At 32.0% G+C, this 19,442-nt stretch overlaps 1 long non-coding RNA gene across 1 annotated transcript; it reads right to left on the bottom strand.

Moving 5' to 3' along the window:
* Positions 1–4,235: 4,235 nt before the first annotated feature.
* Positions 4,236–9,576, bottom strand: LOC124894794. Its single transcript, XR_007051359.1, has 2 exons — positions 9,393–9,576; positions 4,236–4,465 (listed from the first exon to the last, which is right to left on the bottom strand). It is a non-coding gene; the product is annotated as an uncharacterized LOC124894794 (long non-coding RNA).
* Positions 9,577–19,442: the final 9,866 nt, after the last annotated feature.

The raw sequence follows: 19,442 nt of genomic DNA, 5'->3' as shown, positions 1-19,442 counted from the left end.
ATATATATATATATATATTGTAGTATATGTTTTATTTAAAGTTGTTCATATATATTGAATGATATGTATATATGTGTATATATTTTCTAAAATAGTATATATTTAACGTATACATGTGTATATATTTTATAAATTAGTATATAACTATAACTATATATATATATATATATAGTGTGTGTGTGTGTGTGTATTGTAGTATATTTTATTTAAAGTAGTACATATATATTGAATGGTATATATATATGTGTATATATCTTCTAAAGTAGTATATATTTAACGTATACATTTATATATATTTTATAAATTAGTATATAACTATATATATATATATATATATATATATATATAGTGTGTGTGTGTGTGTGTTTATATATTGTAATATATGTTTTATTTAAAGTAGTACGTATATATTGAATGGTACGTATAAATGTGTATATATTTTCTAAAGTAGTATATATTTAACGTATACATGTGTATATGTTTTATAAATTAGTATATAACTATATATATAGTGTGTGTATATATTTTAGTATTTATATTGTAGTATATTTTATTTAAAGTAGTACATATACATTGAATGGTACGTATATATATGTATATATCTTCTAAAGTAGTATATATTTAACGTATACATGTGTATATATTTTGTAAATTAGTATATAACTATATATATATTTATAGTGTGTGTGTGTGTTGTATTATATATATTGTAGTATATATTTTATTTAAAGTAATACATATATATTCAATGGTACGTATAAATGTGCATATATTTTCTAAAGTAGTATATATTTAACGTATACATGTATATATGTTTTATAAATTAGTATATAACTACATATAGTGTGTGTATATATTGTAGTACATATATTGTAGTATGTTTTATTTAAAGTAGTACATATATATTGAATGGTATGTATATATGTGTATATATCTTCTAAAGTAGTATATATTTAACTTATACATATGTCTATGTTTTATAAATTAGTATATAACTATATATATAGTGTGCGTATGTATTGTAGTATATATATTGTAGTATATGTTTTATTTAAAGTAGCACATATATATTGAATGGTACGTATGTATGTGTATATATCTTCTAAGTAGTATATATTTAACGTATACATGTGTATATGTTTTATAAATTAGCATATATATCATTATATTGTAGTACATATCTTGTAACATATGTAATATGTTTTATTTAGAGTAGTATATATATAACTAACGTATCGTCATATACGCGATTATATGTATAATCGTGTATATGTATATATGTTTTTTAAATTCTAATGTATTATATACTATATATATATATATATATATATATATATATATAGTGTATATATATCGTTTAACGTATTTAAAAATTAAAATGTATATTGGTGGTTAATAGTGTATATTGGAAAAAAAATTTTATTTTTTTTGGGTTTTGACTGGATTTTGAATTAATTTTGACCGGGTATAGGTAGGTTAGACCGGGTTAGGTTAAGTGGGCCGGTTCAGAGTTGTTTGTAAAAGAATTATTGTTGGGTCCGGAATCGGCCCAGCCCATTTAACCAAGCCCGGAACTGGACCAACCCACAATCCGGTTAAACTTGACGGGCCGATTTCGGGTTGACCTGGCCCGGCCCACTTAACACTCGTAGTTTTATTTCATTGAGTTTTTCTTGTATGACTTTTAATAAACAGTCAAAATGTGTATTATTAGAGATATATTTTTTTTTCCTTTATTAGATTTCTTTTTATTGGGATTTTCAAGTAAGGTATTAATGAAACACCTTATATATCAACTGAACATTCAAGAGAGATTATTATAAATGATAGTGAATGACAATGAAGTAATAGTATGTCTACTTTTTCCAAAAAATTGAGGAGCCCTAACTTTCGCGCCAAGTCAATTTCGCCTATAAATTGAGGGCTTCTCAATCCCACATAAAGTTATAATCTAATCGTTACAATATTTACAATAAAGTTATAATCATCCAAGATGGAACCCAACAACTCTGAAGGTTAGTAATTAATCGAAGCATGAATTTATACCCTCCGATTATCAAATATCAATACATACCTTTAGGCTTTCTCAAACATTCAAATCTTATTGTGCTTAGAAAAATCCTATAGCCGACGCTTAAAACAAGGAAGAATCTAACATTTAGTCAATTTCATTTACCATCTTTATAGATTCAATTCGCAGTGATTAACACTCAAAAGTCAGAAATTCACTTAAATCATATATCATACATGTTCATCATCAATAACACTCAAATCAATTGACAATCAATTCACTTAGTCACAGATTTTTAAAACAATCCGTCAAGCTTTCAACTTATGCGAAAATCAATTTAGACTTTTTAAATAGTCAACTAAACCTAGCCCTTGTCCTTCTAACACACCATTAAGAGTCCGTTTGGATAGGCTGAAAAAAATGGCGTTTAAGAAATTCTTTAAAAGTGCTTTTGAAAGTTCTGGAACTTATTTTAAAAATAAGCAGTTACGTGTTTGGATAAAAGTGTTGTAACTGAAAAAAAGTTGTTGATGTGTTTGGTAAACAAGTGTTGTTAAGCACTTTATTTTTGTCTAAATGTATAAAATACCCTTAAAGATGTAGAGTTGATTATTATTAAAAAGAATTCTAAAATGATTCAAATTAAAATTAATATATATTTTAATTCAGTTTCAATATAAACATCATTTTTTAAACATGCATGGCTACTTGATTTAATTTCACATTATTTCTTGCTTTTCAATCACACCTATTCTTTTTTCTTGTTGTTGTTGTTGGTGTGTGTCTTTACAATTGGTTTATTTTATATGATTGGCATAGTAATTGAGTTCCATAAAGACTATGATAATGAATTGACACCTAATTCGTACGTAAAAATTGTTCGTCCTTGATCTCTTCTTAGTTATATTACTTCACATGTGGAGCTTCATGACAAAGTCCTAGAATCTCACTCGTAAAATTTAAAATTTTAAGCTAATGATTAGTAAATTTTTTTTTATCACAGAAGCTGATATATGGTAATTTGTAAATATGATTAGTAATTTGTAATTTGTAGATAAAATTATTTTCTAATAATTTTAGATTGTTTATTGAAAATATTGTATAAAACTGAAAAATAGCAAAAAAATAATTTCACTACAATATAAAATTATTAATTACAACAAGAATAAAAAGAATTTCCATATCAATCTTTTTTGTCTCGAAAAAATTTAAATCAAAGTGACATTCATTGTGATGGAAGAGGGAAATGTTTTGCCTCTACCCACAGACTTTTTCAAATAATATTTAATATTTTTTAATTAATAAAATCTTTGAATAATAAAATTTAAATAACGAAATAAACTAATCAATCATAACATTACAAAGTGCAAAGAAAAAACTATAAACTGTGATAGAGAACAGCCATGGGAGAGAGCAAAAAATGGAAGAATAAGTTAGAATAGGGAAGGATATTTTAGGAGTTTCAAGAACACAAAAGGGCCAATGAAGTAAATTACTTGGTCAAACTTAAAATAAATTTTAAGCCAAAAGTATTAAGTTAGGGTAGACCAACTTATAGCTTTTGACTTATTTTAGCTTAAAAGCACTTATTTTTAAGCATTTTTGTTGTTTGCCAAACACCCAAATAAGTAAAAAAAAATACTTTTAAGTTGGTTTGACCAGCTTTTAAGTCCATCCAAACACCATCTAAGTACATATTCTTGACGACCACTAGTTTGTCGTTCACATATCACTAAAAAAAGGGGGTCAAATTACGGGGGTTAATTTTAAGATTTGCAGGAATTTTAAACCCCGCAAACATCGATTTCGACGGTTTCCAAAACCCCCATAATAAGAGCCATCACAATCAATTTGCAGCAGTTTTTTGCTGACTGCCATAATTAAGGTGAGACGGTTATTTTGCAGTGATCGACCTCTGTTACTCTAAATTTACTTCATTTTATAATAAATTTTTATTTAAAAATTATGGTGGTTTAAAACCTTCGCAATTTTTCTTTCTTTTTTTTTTTTTTAAAAATTAGTAGGGCCCATAAATTTTTAATGACAAATTATAGATTCTAATTTTAGCTCAGATTTAATTGTTTCTTTAGGCATAACCTACAATTCAATATTTATTTAATTCATATATCATTAGCACAACATGACTAATTAAACATTGTAATTCACAAACATATCAAAAATACATTGAACATTAAACTTCAAAATTAAATTTTCAACATTAGCATCTTCAGACTCCAAATTTTCAACATTAACTAGTATCTTCAAACTCCAAAATCAAATTTAAACACAAAAACTTTAATATTCTAAGATTCACTCCGACCACACAATTACATCATCATAATTGAATATTCAAGACAATTTACAACGAAATCAACGACTGTCAGTAGGATCACTATCATCACGTAATCTCCTTGCATCCATAGGCGAAATGGGTCCACTAGACGCATCACTTGGCTACATAAAAATGCAAAGTATAAAATCAATTAGATAAACTTTTATGATAAATATAAATAGATCATCTTCGTTAGCATCTCCTATTTTTTTCCAAAGAGAAGTAAACATATGCATTTCATTTGTTAGGAAATACACATCTAATTAGAGCCTGGACACTTGAAAATGATGTGAGGAAAATGTCTGGCTACTACAAAGCAAATATTGAATGGAACATTAACAAGACAAAATTTGGCAGATCAACATAGTAGTTACATGATCTAGTTTAGGGGATTAAAATGTTATGTTGTCCTCATTCCCAATCTGCTCTTTCTCTTTTAGGGAATGCATATTTTCCTACTCCTTATGCTTTGTTTAGATGCCAAAGTTTGAAGAGCATCATGTGATTCACTTCTTGGGATTTGAATACTAGTCCTTGTTGAAATGTAGGTGTCTTTCTAAGTATGTGAAAGGGGATTGTTGGACTAGTTTCAGTAGTAATTTGTACAATCCTGCATTGATTGGATTCTCTTTTTCATATGAGAAAAAAATAATAATGTGAGCATGTGCAATGTTTTTTTCATAATGAAGACCAGCAGCAAAATGAGAATATCTAACAAGGTCATTCAAAAAGCTACAAGTATGTCCTAATATCTAGGAATTTAAACCTACAAACTAGAGCAATTGTAGGACCTTTCTAATTTGGAACCAAATTAGAACTTTCCCTTATCGATATATATAAACACCCCAAAAAAATGTTCTTTCATATCAGTATAATATTTCTGATGAATGAGATTCAATTGAGCCCTTTTCTAGCTATGTATTGAGAACCCTGATCATTGGTGCCTTAAAAGTATAATGCCTTCCTAAATAATCTTTATAAAAACTAAAAAAGCAATAATGAAAGAGCTATTTTCCTTTTTTTTAAAGAACTTCTGAATGTAGGCACCAATACTATAGCCTTTGGTAAAGTAACAATATCTTATATGACCAGAAAACATGGGTCTCGGACTAATGTTTGTCAATGGTGGTATGCAGGGACTCTGAGGACTATGGAAAATCAGCTACAACTTATAAATCAAAAAAAAGGGATGAGATGGTAGAAGAGGGTTGAGAATAGAGGGAAACTCTGGAGATCAGTGAAGTGATGTGTTGGGCTCCTCTACATCTATTCGTTCATTCAAGCTTCCTAACCTAATGTACTACATTCCTTGACATCCCCAACAGAAATTGTACTCATCAATTTTGATCCTCAATATATTAGGTTCAAAAGTTGTGTGGTGTAAAATTCCATAAAAAGAACACTATTATATAGAAGATTTACAACTCACTAGTCACTACATTATCATGCCATATGAAGTTTTCTAGCATAATTTCTTTTTTGAAATATTATTTAAGCTTCTAACTTGATCAGCGAATAAAGTCCTAACAAAACTTCAAATTTACTCAAATACTAACAATGATAAATGGAATAAAGTAAAACATGACAATTAATTATTTGGAATCATGAAAAGTAATGTAATATACTATTAAACTTCAACATATATCTATTAATCATTGAACAAACTCAATCAGTTAATCAAACTAGGAACCTGAGTACCATTGAACACCAGAGTGCGTTTACTTAAACTTCAAAATCAATTAAGTAAACCGACATATTCAATTGAAAAAAAGTAAGGAGAACTTTTCTTACTACTGTGGGAGAAACCATTGAAGGAGATTCAAAGAGCCCACAAATTATTTCGGTATCTTTCCTTCTTTCAGTATTGTATATGCTTTCAAATCACTCATTATCCGATTATAAGAATTCATCATTTGATTGTAGTTTTCTTGGCATTGGAGCGAACAAGAACCTCTACTAATTGATGCACTTGTACCACCAAAATGAGGTCTAACTTGTTTAAAAATACTACTAGGAACAACTCGTAATCCTAATCATCTTACCCTTCCAAAGTGCTCTTACCCTAGCATCTTAACAATGACATCATTTGGAAAAACTTGAGACTCATCTATGATGCTTTGTCTCAAAGCTGACTCAATTTTTTTCCTAATATAGAAAATTTGTTGTCAAAATAAATTACTAATAGAACTTCATTTGACATACCTTGGTTGATTGGTCAATAAGAGTCTATGGAACATAAGTATAACTCACACATATTTCATTTGTTGCTTTATTAACATGTACTCCATCTTGATTCTTATGGGTAGCAATGTACATTTGTGCTCGTCCAGGACATTGTCTAATCTCGACCATTTATAAATTGAAAAACATAATCAAAATAATATACTACTTAGGAATAATTACATTCGAGATTAATTCACTCACCATTTCAGCTCTTCTTGTAGCATTGGCTTTGGAGCCACCAGTGTCTGAAATTGTCTGTTTCTTTCAATTATCGAGGTTTTTTTTTACACATTTTCTTCTAAAAATATATTTAAACCTCAATTAGAAAAAATAATTATACAACTATAAAGAAGTTCATTTACATAAATACATTCGTTGATTCTTTAAAATTGTATTTAATAAAAGAAATCCATTGATCCGATGAGATTCCATCCGACACCTTATTCATAATCTGAGATTTACTTTTAAGTGGATCATCAACTTCATTCCACATATTAATCTTATTTGCAACCCACTTTTTTTCAATAGATAAAGAAACATATCATCGAGCAACTGATTTGACTGTGTCAAAGAAGAATTTGGGCTTTAAAATGAAAATATTGGTCAGCTTTTCTATTACATGTAAATATAAAATTCAAAGACAAAATAAAGTTATAGTTTTTTGTCTCACAAAAAAATTAACCGGTGGTATAGTCATTAGAATTTAGAGCTTATATCTTTATAATATGATCGAAGATATGGTTGAAGTATGTCATAGGTAAAATCAACCATTTCTCAATATTGATTGGAAATAAAGAGCAATCATACACTAAAATTCCACAAAAGCACAAAAGTAGGTTGTGTGCTTCCCGAAATGGTTCATCTTAAGCATCAAAATTAATTATGATACATTCTTCACCTGTTAAATTCATTACTTCCTTAGATTTCACTTTGATTTTCTTGATATTATTTCTTGGATCTGTTATACGAAAAGAGATTGGGTGAATCTATGAGAGACATTACATTGGCTTAGAAAGGTCAGTTGAATATGTATTGATAGTCTGAGGTATTTACCTATTGTGACCATGACCCTATGCGTATTCGATTAATATCTAGAATGTTTTTCGGGTGTAACCTAGTCTGTTGGAGCTGGTTGTGTTGAGTCCTGATTGGTTGGAGTTGAATATGATGTAGAATAAATTGATCGAGATAACTGTGATGAGTCATGATTTTTTACACCCAGATGTGATATGAAATGAACTGATCGAGATGACTGTGATGAGTCTCGACTAACCAAATATGGATGTGATGAGTCCCAACAAATAGGAGATGGTTTTAAGTGTCCCAACCAATAAAAGATGGCTATGATGAGTTTCGACCAACAAGAGATGGCTGTGATGAGTCTCGACCAATAGGAAAAAGCTGTGATGAGTCTCGACCAATAGGAAAAAGCTATGATAAGTCCCGACCAATCGGAGATGGATGTGATGTCAAGTGAACTGACAAAGATGGTTGTTATTCAGGAAAAAATGTCGGACCCGAATATGAAGTGTTTTGATCTATAGGAGCTGGATGGGATGCTGAATAAACTGGTCGAGATGGTTGTGGTGCATACTAAATTGGCGGAGCCAGATTTGTTTTATACAGAAAAAAAGGTGTTGATTCAGTACCTTGTGATGTAGATACCAACAGATGTTTTTTTTTAATTTAGTATTTTATTAATAATCATCCAACAATAATGGACCAACCCATTATACAAATTAACATTCTAAGCCTATTTATTTGACCCGGCCTAACCCGGATCCATTTAAAACATATATAATCAGTAAGGTTTCCAAAATATACAAGATTCCTAATTCCTATCTCATTCATGCCTCCTTTTAGTATGTTACTTCCAAAGTACATACCTACGGATCTAGTTTTTATTTTTTTGCAAGTGCTTGAACCTTGGCATATCGGCAGTAAACAATCTAGTGTTTGGCAGTGAATTGAAGCTCTAGCATCTAATTTGTCAAATCAGAAATGAATGATTAGCAGTAAACTAAAGCTCTAGCATCTACTTTGTCAAACATACATAACATGATAAATTAAGTGTTGAACTAAAACAGGGAGGTTCTTGGTTTGTGCAGTGGAGATAATACCATCTCCTATTCACACTTTAGAAATAGGGTAGTCAACAATAGAATCAGAGAGTTGCTTGCTTAGAAACAAAAGGAAAAAAGAACCAAAATTGATTAGGCAAAATTGATTAGGACTAATACTAGTAGTGTATACATTGAGTAATAATGGAAAATAGAAGAATGAACAAGTTAGAAGTGATTTTTATTTTGTAACAATAAAGGGGGAAATGGGGTTGGTTTTGAAAGTCAACAGAATGCTTACTTTCTTGGGGCTACACGACACTGCAGATTGCAGAATAAATATAAGTGGTTACTTGATCAATTAATAAAGACAACCGACCTGGTTTTTTTTACTACTCACTTCACTGCTCCATATTGAAAACATAAGTAGTAGTTACTATTTACATTCACATTAATCACTCTGTTCAAGCTGCTACTAACAAACATATATCTAGGGCTACCTATCCTTCTTAGTTCTCACCCAATATGCATGCATGCAACTATAAATAAATGCCTATATTGTTAATCCTACTCTAAAATTATTGATATATATTGTCAAATAAAACTGAAGTTGTAGCATAAAAAACAAATCAAAAATAGAGAGAGCTCTATAACTGAAGCTCTAGCATCAAAAATAATGTGAGACCATCTTCTCAACCATCTACTTTATCAAATACAAGCTCTATCATAAGCATAAGCAGTAGCAGTGGCAAGTAAGATGACAAACCTGGCTTCTCATTAGGATGGATGTTTTGGTCTCAGCTTGAACTAAAGACCCTAGTGTGTTTATGCCATATTGTAAGTAAATAGAAACATCTATCTGTAAATAATATCGAGGTTATACATGTTTCACTTGTTTAAAAAGAGATATATCAACTTTAAATCGTACAAGTTAGAGATATATTCTCCATTTTTCCTACCTATTCTATTAACTAGCTGGCATACACATATAAGAAGGAAAAGAAGAAAAGGAAAGCCACTATGCTTATAGATAAGATAAGAAGCACTACTTTTTGTTTCCAAAAAGGAAGAAAGAAAGTCCAATCATTATTCGGTATGGATTCTATGTACAAACAGTTAAGGCATTCTAAGCTATCCAACCAATCATTTGATTTTTTTCTATCAAAATTCTGCATATTTTCCGTAACAGAACAAATCTGATTAACAGAGCTTGTATTTGTTTACAGTAAAAATGGCTTAGATAATCAAAATCAAATATTAACAACCATTGTTCTCATTTTAGATGGTGAAAACAAATACTTTTTGAAATTATAGTATTATCAAATATGGGATTAGATTACAAATTTAATACACCGGGCTAGAACTTGTTTGCAGGATATTCCACCATGCATATCAAAGAGAAGTAGAACAAATTTAATGTCAAATGAGAAATTTTCTTGAAACTTACTGTTTGTCTAGTTATTCTGGGAAAGAAATAATCAGTATGAGGTTACGCCCTTTTCTAAACTAAGAACTGCAAAGAACAAAAACATGAAATTTTATCAAAGACGACAGATTGACCAGAAACACAACACATTTGATGATTGGTAATAAAGTTAAAAAAATGTTCAAACTGTTGCAATGAACTAAATGACAACAAATAGTATGAGAATGTGCTTTGAATTTTTGTGGTTATGCCATTAAAAGAAGACAAATTTTACAAATGAAAAGGAGAATGGGGAAGGAAAGTACATGCATTAGTTTCTGACACATAGCCATCTTGTTGTAAATATGAAAGATCAATAATTATATAAAGAATAAATATAACTTTCTTAGCAAAAAGATAGTAAGTCTTGGAAAATAACATTAATCAAGCGAGAAAAAGAAATTGCCAGAGGAAACTAAAAAATAATGATATATCTGTTCAATCATATGCTCCTTTATTGCAATTTGTACATTGTCGTAATCAACATCAAAAAATTATTCAAATTCTTGTTGTTGGTACGGCTCATTCTCGTATATTTCCTCTTTATCATCCTCTCCCTTGTAAAAAAAAATCTCTTGGTTTCAGATGTACAATCACATTCCATTCTTTATCATTTTCATCATCAACATAGTAGACCATATTTTCTTTTGATGCTTCAATATATGGGTCATCATCCACACGATCACCGATATGAATCGATTTGGAAAAGTAGACACAATTAAACCTCCAAGCATCTATTTTGAGCCCTCTGTTCTGAGTAGTATCAGCTCACTAACATTTGAAAAGAACAAATCTAAATTATCCGTCATAATTAAGCTCAATAATATCTTCTAACTTTCCATAATATGGCAGGTCTGCTTGTGTTTCATGTCTATCTACACTAGATGCAACACAAAACATATTAGAAACAAGAAAAACTCCACTATTTTGAGTTTTTAATCCTTGTTCTCTAGACAAAGTTTAAAATTTGAATCTATTAATATTATAAGTATTGAATCTTCTTGCATCTCGGGCTGGACCTTGTGCTAAGAACTTTATCTCATTAGAGATAATATCTGCTATATTTAGATTCATAATCTAAATATATAAAACATTTATATCAAAAATTATAAATTGATATAAGAAAGTTACCCGAAAAAAAATTCTAAGATCATTCACTCACTCACTTAGAAAACCAATCGGGGAACTCTTTACTAACTCTTCTCTCTACCTCTGTTGTGGAAAGTGATCTGCCTCTTGTACTTCTTTTGATGTAATCTCTAAATTCACTATTAAGGAACTATAATTAGCAATTTCAATCTAGTTACTCATAACATATCTTACAAATAAAATCAATGTAGATTTCTTACTCAATAAATGGCTTCACGACCGCACAATTAAGTAACATATATCAATGAGCTTGTGTTTTCTCCAAATGAGTCAGTGGTTCTATTATGAAGCCTCCAACATGCTTATCTTATTGAGGGAACATAATTGACTTTTCAAAAGCCTCATTTTTTCTTGGTTCATCATTTATATGTTTAGTTCGATTTAACCTTGACTCAATTTTCTCAAAATAACAAGAATAAAAGTAAGAGCTTCTTCAACTATGTAACCTTTAGCTATGGAACCTTCTTCTTGTGATTTGTTCTCTACAAGGGACTTAAAATGACCCAACAATCTATACCCAAATTATTAATGTGTAAAACAAAGAATTTACATTGAAATAATACTGGAAAATCAACTAAAATGATTTTGAATAATGAATGTTTTATCTTTCAACAAAATACATCCAACGATAATATACTGAGCCATCTTTTTTTACCTCATCAACTAGATAAATAGTTAGATGAGTCATTATAGTAAGAAATGATGGAGGAAACAAAATCTCTAAATTGCAAAGAGTTTCCACAATTTGATTTTATAGCTTCTCTAAGTTTGCAAGACTTACACTTTTCAAACAAAGATGCCTTAAAAAGGAAAAAAACTCAACTAAAGTTGCAACAACCTATCTTAAAAGCATAGTGCGAATTGCTATGGGTAACAATTGTTGCATAAGAATGTGACAATCATGTCTTTTTAATACACATTTTTTTATCCAAATCACTATGAAGAGATATATTACTTGAATAACCATTCTTTAAAGTCTTGAGGAATGCCACTTTCTTGTTCTTTGGAATTACAAATGCAGCAAGTTTACACTCATCATTCTCATCGACCCAAAGATCACGCCTTATGCCCATATCTTGTAGATTTTTTTAGGCCTTAACATAATTCTTTGACTTTTTGTTATCATTTAACAAAGTGTATATAACATTGTCAAACACATTCTTTTAAATATGCATCAGATCTAAATTATGGGGCAATGGGTTAAACTTCTAATATAGAAGATCAAAGAATAAGCTTTTCTTGTTCCATTGTTGAGTTGCATCTTCCCCAATATTCTTTTTCCTTTTTTTTGCAACTCTGATGGTCTTTGTAACACCCCAATTTTCTATAATCAGAATGCCACACGGTGCTCATGATCTTGAGGGACCACAAGCTAACCCTTATCTAGTACCTACTGCAATAACTGTATGACATATTGAATAATGCAGAAAACTGATGAAAACTTTCCATAAGGTTCAAAACATCTAAAATACTCAATACTGAAATCATAATACTAATACATTTATTTGAAAATATTGTAGTTTGAAAGCCTCTAAACTATCTGAATAAAGAGTTCAAGGGACAGGTCCCCAACTAACTCCATCTACTAAAATAAACTGGATCGAAAAGAATACTGAAATAAGAAACATCCTCGAATGATAAGGACTCACTACTATATGTACTGCTATTGCTGACTGAGTTTGGACTGCTAAGGGTGCTCTGGATCTTGCGCTTCTGAACCTATGGTATAAGACACCATAATGCAAGAGAAAAAGTATACGTCAGTACTTTCAATGTACTGATATGCTAGATGAGGTAAGGATGAATGCAAGGGCTTGTGCTTGAACAATACTAAATAAATAATTTGAGTATGCGGAATGAAGATATATGCATGAATGCATAAACTATAGCTAAAATCATAGTAACACTGAATACTAACTTCTGATTACTTGGACTTCTGAAAACTGAGTTTACTAATACTGAGGGACTGAATAACTGAGTGTGTTGATAACTGAATTCTGAGCTTACTAATATCTCTGAATGGAATAGATATCAAGACTATCTAATGGATGATCTCTGAATTTTCTAGTAATGATAATGATTGACTGAGTTTGTGACCAGGCCTTTCTAACGGGTGATCTCTGAATCTTCTAAATACTGATAATGATTAACTTTACGTGAGATCAGGCCTATCTAATGGGTGATTTCTAAATCTATTAAACTATCTAAGATCTTGACTGAGACTGAATCTAAAACTAAAATTGTAGGAGTTCTCACTTAACCGACATACCCTAAGTTTAACTTGTGGGGTCAAACTTGTACTCCAACTGGAAGGGTATCAATACCGTGCCATGGGTAAAGACACTTCTATGGTAAAGCCTATCTGACGGGTTGACCTTAAAAGGAAGTCAAACCTATCTAATGGGTAATTTCTTACCCTGCACTGGATAGGCAATTTTGGAGTACAGGGACTACTCGTAAAGACACTGCCTCTCTAATGGGGAAGTCGTCATCCCTGCACTCGCTTGGTTCTAGCTCCTACTCCCAATCGAAAGACATTGAACTGCTTCTTAAATTGTACTGGACTGAGCTGAATTTGTTATTGATTATCTTACTTGACTGATCTGACTGAGTTCACTTGATTTTCGTTATCTGACGGAATACTTCTGAATTCTACTTTCTATCTGAATACTACTAAGTTTTGTAACTTACTGAGCTTTATTGAAATTTGGACTAATTACTGAATACTACTGAGGTTTTGGACTGAATACTAAGCTTGATTAGACTGAATACTGAGACTGGATTGAACTAGTACTAAGATTACTGAATTTTCATAAGTTCTTTACGAACTAAATTCTACTGATCATAGCACGACCAAGATTATTTTGAGACTAACTTGGCTCTAGACAAGCAACTAAGTTTTCGGGTATAAATGCCCCAAGGACTCAATAGCATAAATAAATAAATAAGACAGGACCACACTTGAATATCATGACAATGGACTTTTATTCACAACACAATCAATATGATATCTCGCCAATCACTTAATTGTCATAAACATGTAAATGTATAGGGAATGCGTAATAATATCTCATAGTTGTTCAATAAGGAATACACATGGATAAGGATACATGCAACTTATCATAATACATTCACTAAGGCATTTCAACAAATACTTGGCATGCACTAGTTGACACATAATAGGGGCTTTCATTCTTAACATGCTACAATGGTACTATTCTCTTCACTTAAGCATTCTATCAAACATATGGGGAGCATGTTTTGGTTATATTGTAAATTCTATATCTAATTATCATGGATATATCATCAACATGCAACTTAAAGGGGTTCTATCATGAACCTGGCACAAATATCACATACTAGGATTAAAGCTTGAATCTTTATATTCAAAACATAAATTAAAATACAATATCAACATGATCTTCAACTTCAAACCACATAAATCATGAATAAACTCATAAACATATATTCCTTGAATTTAAAGAGGGATTCTTGAGCTTCTTGTGTCGAAGGAACCCAAGAATCAAAATCTAACATACCTTTCTATTTGATTCTTGAAAGATTCATGAAGGAACCTTGATGATTTAGGTCTTGAACTATGAACCCTAGGTCTTGTTCTTGAAGAAAATTGAGAGAAAACCCTATATTTTGGGTGTAAATATGTTGAATCTCATGTTAAAGAGTATATATAGGGGTTGGAAGATTACCATCTTGCCCTTGGAAAAATGAACTTGAACTATAGAATTTTGGCCCAAGGCTATACCCTGCGCGGAGTCGTACCTAGATCCCCAAGGAACCTAGGGCTGCGCCTTGCTATAGCGGTGGTAAAGCTAGGGAGGCGCCTTGGGTACAGCAATGCTGAAAGCTTTGTGGCGCGGTCTAAATGCCTTGAGCTACTGGTTTAGAAATCAAAACATGCTCGTATGTACTCTGAAAAATTCCGAAACTTACCCGAAATGTACTATGACCTTGCCCCATGCAACGCAACAAGAAAATCAAGACTCGGAGGTTGGGAAGGTCATGAAATAATTCATCAAAGTTTAGAAGGTTTTGGAATGGAAAAGTTTCAACACTTAGCCAAATATTTAAGTGTTAATCTTCTCTTGTCAAACATAAAAGAGCTTTAATGACTAGAAAATTTTATGGGGTCTTACAGTCTTCAAAATGTGACATTGATATCTTTTACCTGTTGTAAAATTTCAGACCTAGATAACTTCTTTAGAGGGGTCCTCTCTTCTACATTTCCATCAAAATGATGTCTCTTCAATCTAAATTGATGATTTCTTTCAAAGAATTAATGGTGGACAATAAAACACTACTTCTTACTATGATGAAGTCGACTAGGTTCTGCAAAATTACAAGAAAGAAATACAAAACTAGTATGCATATTCCAACTTGATAAGATATCAAGTCTAAAAAATTGCTAATTGTCCTGTAAGACCCCACAAAATTTCTAGCTTAATTAAGTCCTTTAATGCTTGTTAACGGGTTCCAGACTTAGAATATTTTAGCTAAGTATTCAGACTTAGTTTTATTTTAGCCTTCAAAATTTGACAATTTTACTTCGTGACATTTATGTTCATTAAATGTCTATATTTAAGTTAAATAGTGATCAGAAATGTCATTAGGGGTTCTTGGATGATTTTCAGATTTTTCAAACCTCGTTTAGACCCTGTTCAATCAACCAAAATAATGAGTTGAGGCGATGTTTGTGCGTCGCTTCGTCTATCGTGTCGATGGGTAAAATTTTTCTTTGCTCATGGCAAGTTCTAGTGAACCGACGTAATCCCAATGCATCGCGTCGATTATCGCGTTGGTACGCTTGACACGTCACGTCATCTATAGCGTCACTGTGCACGTTTTTCTGTGTTTTAAACCTAAGTCCAGAGGGGTAAATGAGTCTTTTCCCACCTTATATCAGCCCCCAAAACATATCATTTAGCCATCCAAGAGGCAAAATACACCCATTCTCCTCAAAATCTATCAAGAGTAAACCCTAGTTTATCACCTTCAAGATCCAAGACTCAAGATTTCCACCATTAATTCTCAAGAATTCACCAACTAAGTTATGTAAAGTGTTCATCCAAGGGTCCCTTCCACCCTCAGATTCAAAGAAACTTTTTTTAAAATTTAAGTATGATGATTTCATGAATTCCCTGTTGGGTTTGATTGGATTCATATTTATAATGATTAAATGGGATTTTAATCCATATTCTATGATAGATTTTATATGGAATAATTGTTATATGTGAAATATCCCATGAATCTATGTTGAACCCTTGAAATTGTCAATAGGGATTTGAATTATGATGCTTACTTGTTGTTAATGTTGTCTACATATACCATGCTCACTAATTGCATGATGAATTGCCTATGTGAACTAATAAGAGAAAGAAACCATGTCATGTTAGCTTATGTGCAAGTTATGTCATGCAAGTGTTTGATAAATTGTCCATGAGAATGGAATAATTCCATGTTAGAGTATGCTAATATGTATTCCCCATTCATGTACGAGTAATATATCATAAGTGTTTGATGAAATGTCTTAATGAATGAATGATGAACATATAGCAATTGTTGAGCTTTTAAGATTGTACCAAGATTTACTTATTATGCTATCTAGTTTTGGGGGTACTTGATACCCAGTAATTTAGCTGTGTGCCTAGAGCCAGTGTCAGTTTAATGATAATCTCTGTCATGCCATGATCAGTAGAACTCAGTCAGTTATAAAACTCAGGAAAACTCAGTAGATTTAGTATCAGTACAGTCCTATTTAGTACTCAGTTAAATCCTCAGTAAACTCAGTTAGTTAGCAGAATTCAGTAGTCTTCTACCAGTTAACGGAACTCAGTTAACTCAGTCCAGTTTAGCTTAGTAAAATCAGTTCAGTGTCTATTCAGTTGGGAGTAGGATTCAGCACTGAGTGAACCCAGAGATGGGATCTCACCTATCAGTAGAGGGTGTGATTCTAAGAAGCAATCCATGCATTGAAGAACTATGTAGCCAACATAGGTTGAGACATCAAACCTGTAGTTGAGGGTTGATGAGGTTGCTTAATTTGTCAGGTGAGCATCCCACCATTCTTGTTAGAGTACCTGCCAGATGTGGGTCACTTACAGCTTGTCCTTACCAGTGGCGCGATATTGACACCCTTCCAATTGGGGTTACAGATTGGACTCCAACTCAACTATCTTATTTAGGGTATGTCTATTAGATGATTACCTCCCACAGTCTCAGTCTTAGTCTTCAAAATAGAATTCAGATAGTTTTATAGATTTCAAGACTGTCAGATACAGTCACTCAGCTCAGTACAGGACTCAGCTAGTTCCATCAGAATCAGGACTATCAGACACAGTCACTCATTTAATAGTATATCAGTTATCAGAAATCTATATTATTAGTATTCAGATTTAGTATTTTGTGTTATCACAATCTCGGTTACAACTAATGTATTCATGTATGTACTCTCATTTAGTTATACTCATGTTATTCAGTTAGTATTGTTCATGCATATGAACCCATGCATTCAGCCTACCCTACTTTTCATACCAGTACCTTCCCACATACTGTCAAATGATTTTCTCTTGTGCTATGGTGTTTTATACCATAGGTTCAGATGCTCAGGTTCCCGATCGCACTTAGTATTTCAGATTCAGTAGTCAGAGTTAGTGGCGAGTCCTTATAATTCGAGGACATAATTATTTCATTATTTCAGTACTTAGTTATTTCAGCAGTCGAAGTTAGTTGGGGACTTTTCCCATCATCTCCACAGGTTAGACAGTTTAGAGGCTTTTTCAGACTAGATGTTCAGACAGATGTTTTAGTTTTGGTATTGTTATACCATATTTTTTAGATTTTTTTTAGTTTTGAACCTTATGATAGATTTTCACCAAATTTCTGCATTTTATCTCAGTTAAATTGTTATACAATATTACTATTATGCAGTGCTCATAGAAGGTACCAGTCATGGGTTAGCTAGTGGTCCTTTGGAATTGTTAGCACTGTGTAGCATTCGAGGTACCAGACTTGGGGCGTTACAAACTTGGTATCAAAGCCTAAGGTTCAACAGTGACCTAGGAAGTCTCAAAGCTACATCTAGTAGAGTCTTATACCTAGGTATGTTGCACGCCACACTTATGTACAGGAGGCTATGGGATGTTTTAAGAATAGTTTCACTTTTTTCAGTATTCATGTCGTGCGAGTGAGCATGATCTCAAGTTAAACTCTTAGTCCAATCCATTTCTTCCTCTTGTTTACAGAACATGCCTCCAAAAAGGACTAACAAAAGAAGAAATGGGAATCAGTCATCACCTCAGTTCGTCCAGGCAGATCCCCTGGATGAATACATCTCTCATGCAAAATTTAGAGATACATTCACTACTCTAGCTAATTCAGTTGCTACCCATAATGAATTTCCATCTGTCGTTCTATCCAATCCAGTGGCCAATTTTTCTTCAGCTAGGATTTGTGATTTCACCCGAATGAATCCTCCATATTTTATAGGGTCTAAGTCAAATAAGGACCCTCAGGAATTGCTTGATCAGGTTCAGAAGGTTACAGATATCATGGGGTAGATAGCTTGTGAGAATGCTCATCTAGCTGCATATTAGTTGTAGGATATGGCTCACATATGGTTCAAACAGTGGAAATTAGAGAGGGCCACAGATGCAGAGTTTGTACAGTGGGAGAAGTTTGCCACTACTTTTCTAGATAGATTCTTCCACCTAGAGTTGAGAGAAGCTAAGGTGCTAGAGTTTATCAACCTCAGGCAGGGAAACATAACAGTAAAAGAGTATTCTCCTAAGTTTACTCAATTAGCTAGATATGCTCCTCATATTTTGGCAGATAGCAGGTCTAAGATGAGTAAGTTTGTTTCTAGAGTGATTGATAGTGTTGTCAAGAAGTGCAGGACAGCAATGTTGATTAGTGAGATGGACATAGCCAGTATTATGGTCTATGCTTAATAGATAGAAGAACAGAAGAATAAGAAGAGAGAAAAGCAAAATAAGAGAGCTAGAACAGGTAGCTTCAATTTCAATCAACCTAAGTCAAAGGGTGGGAATCGTTCTCAGTTCCGCCCAAAGTCTTTAGTTCCAGCTCCTTCCTTAACTAGTGCTCCAGTGTTGAAATTCAAAGAAGGCAATAGGGATACAACGTTAGGTTCCAAACCTCAGGGCAGTATTAGCATTACCCGAACTAATC

The sequence above is a fragment of the Capsicum annuum genome, unplaced genomic scaffold (assembly GCF_002878395.1).
Source record: "Capsicum annuum cultivar UCD-10X-F1 unplaced genomic scaffold, UCD10Xv1.1 ctg77497, whole genome shotgun sequence".
Taxonomy (NCBI): Eukaryota; Viridiplantae; Streptophyta; class Magnoliopsida; order Solanales; family Solanaceae; genus Capsicum; species Capsicum annuum.
This window is presented reverse-complemented; position numbering and strand designations above follow the sequence as displayed.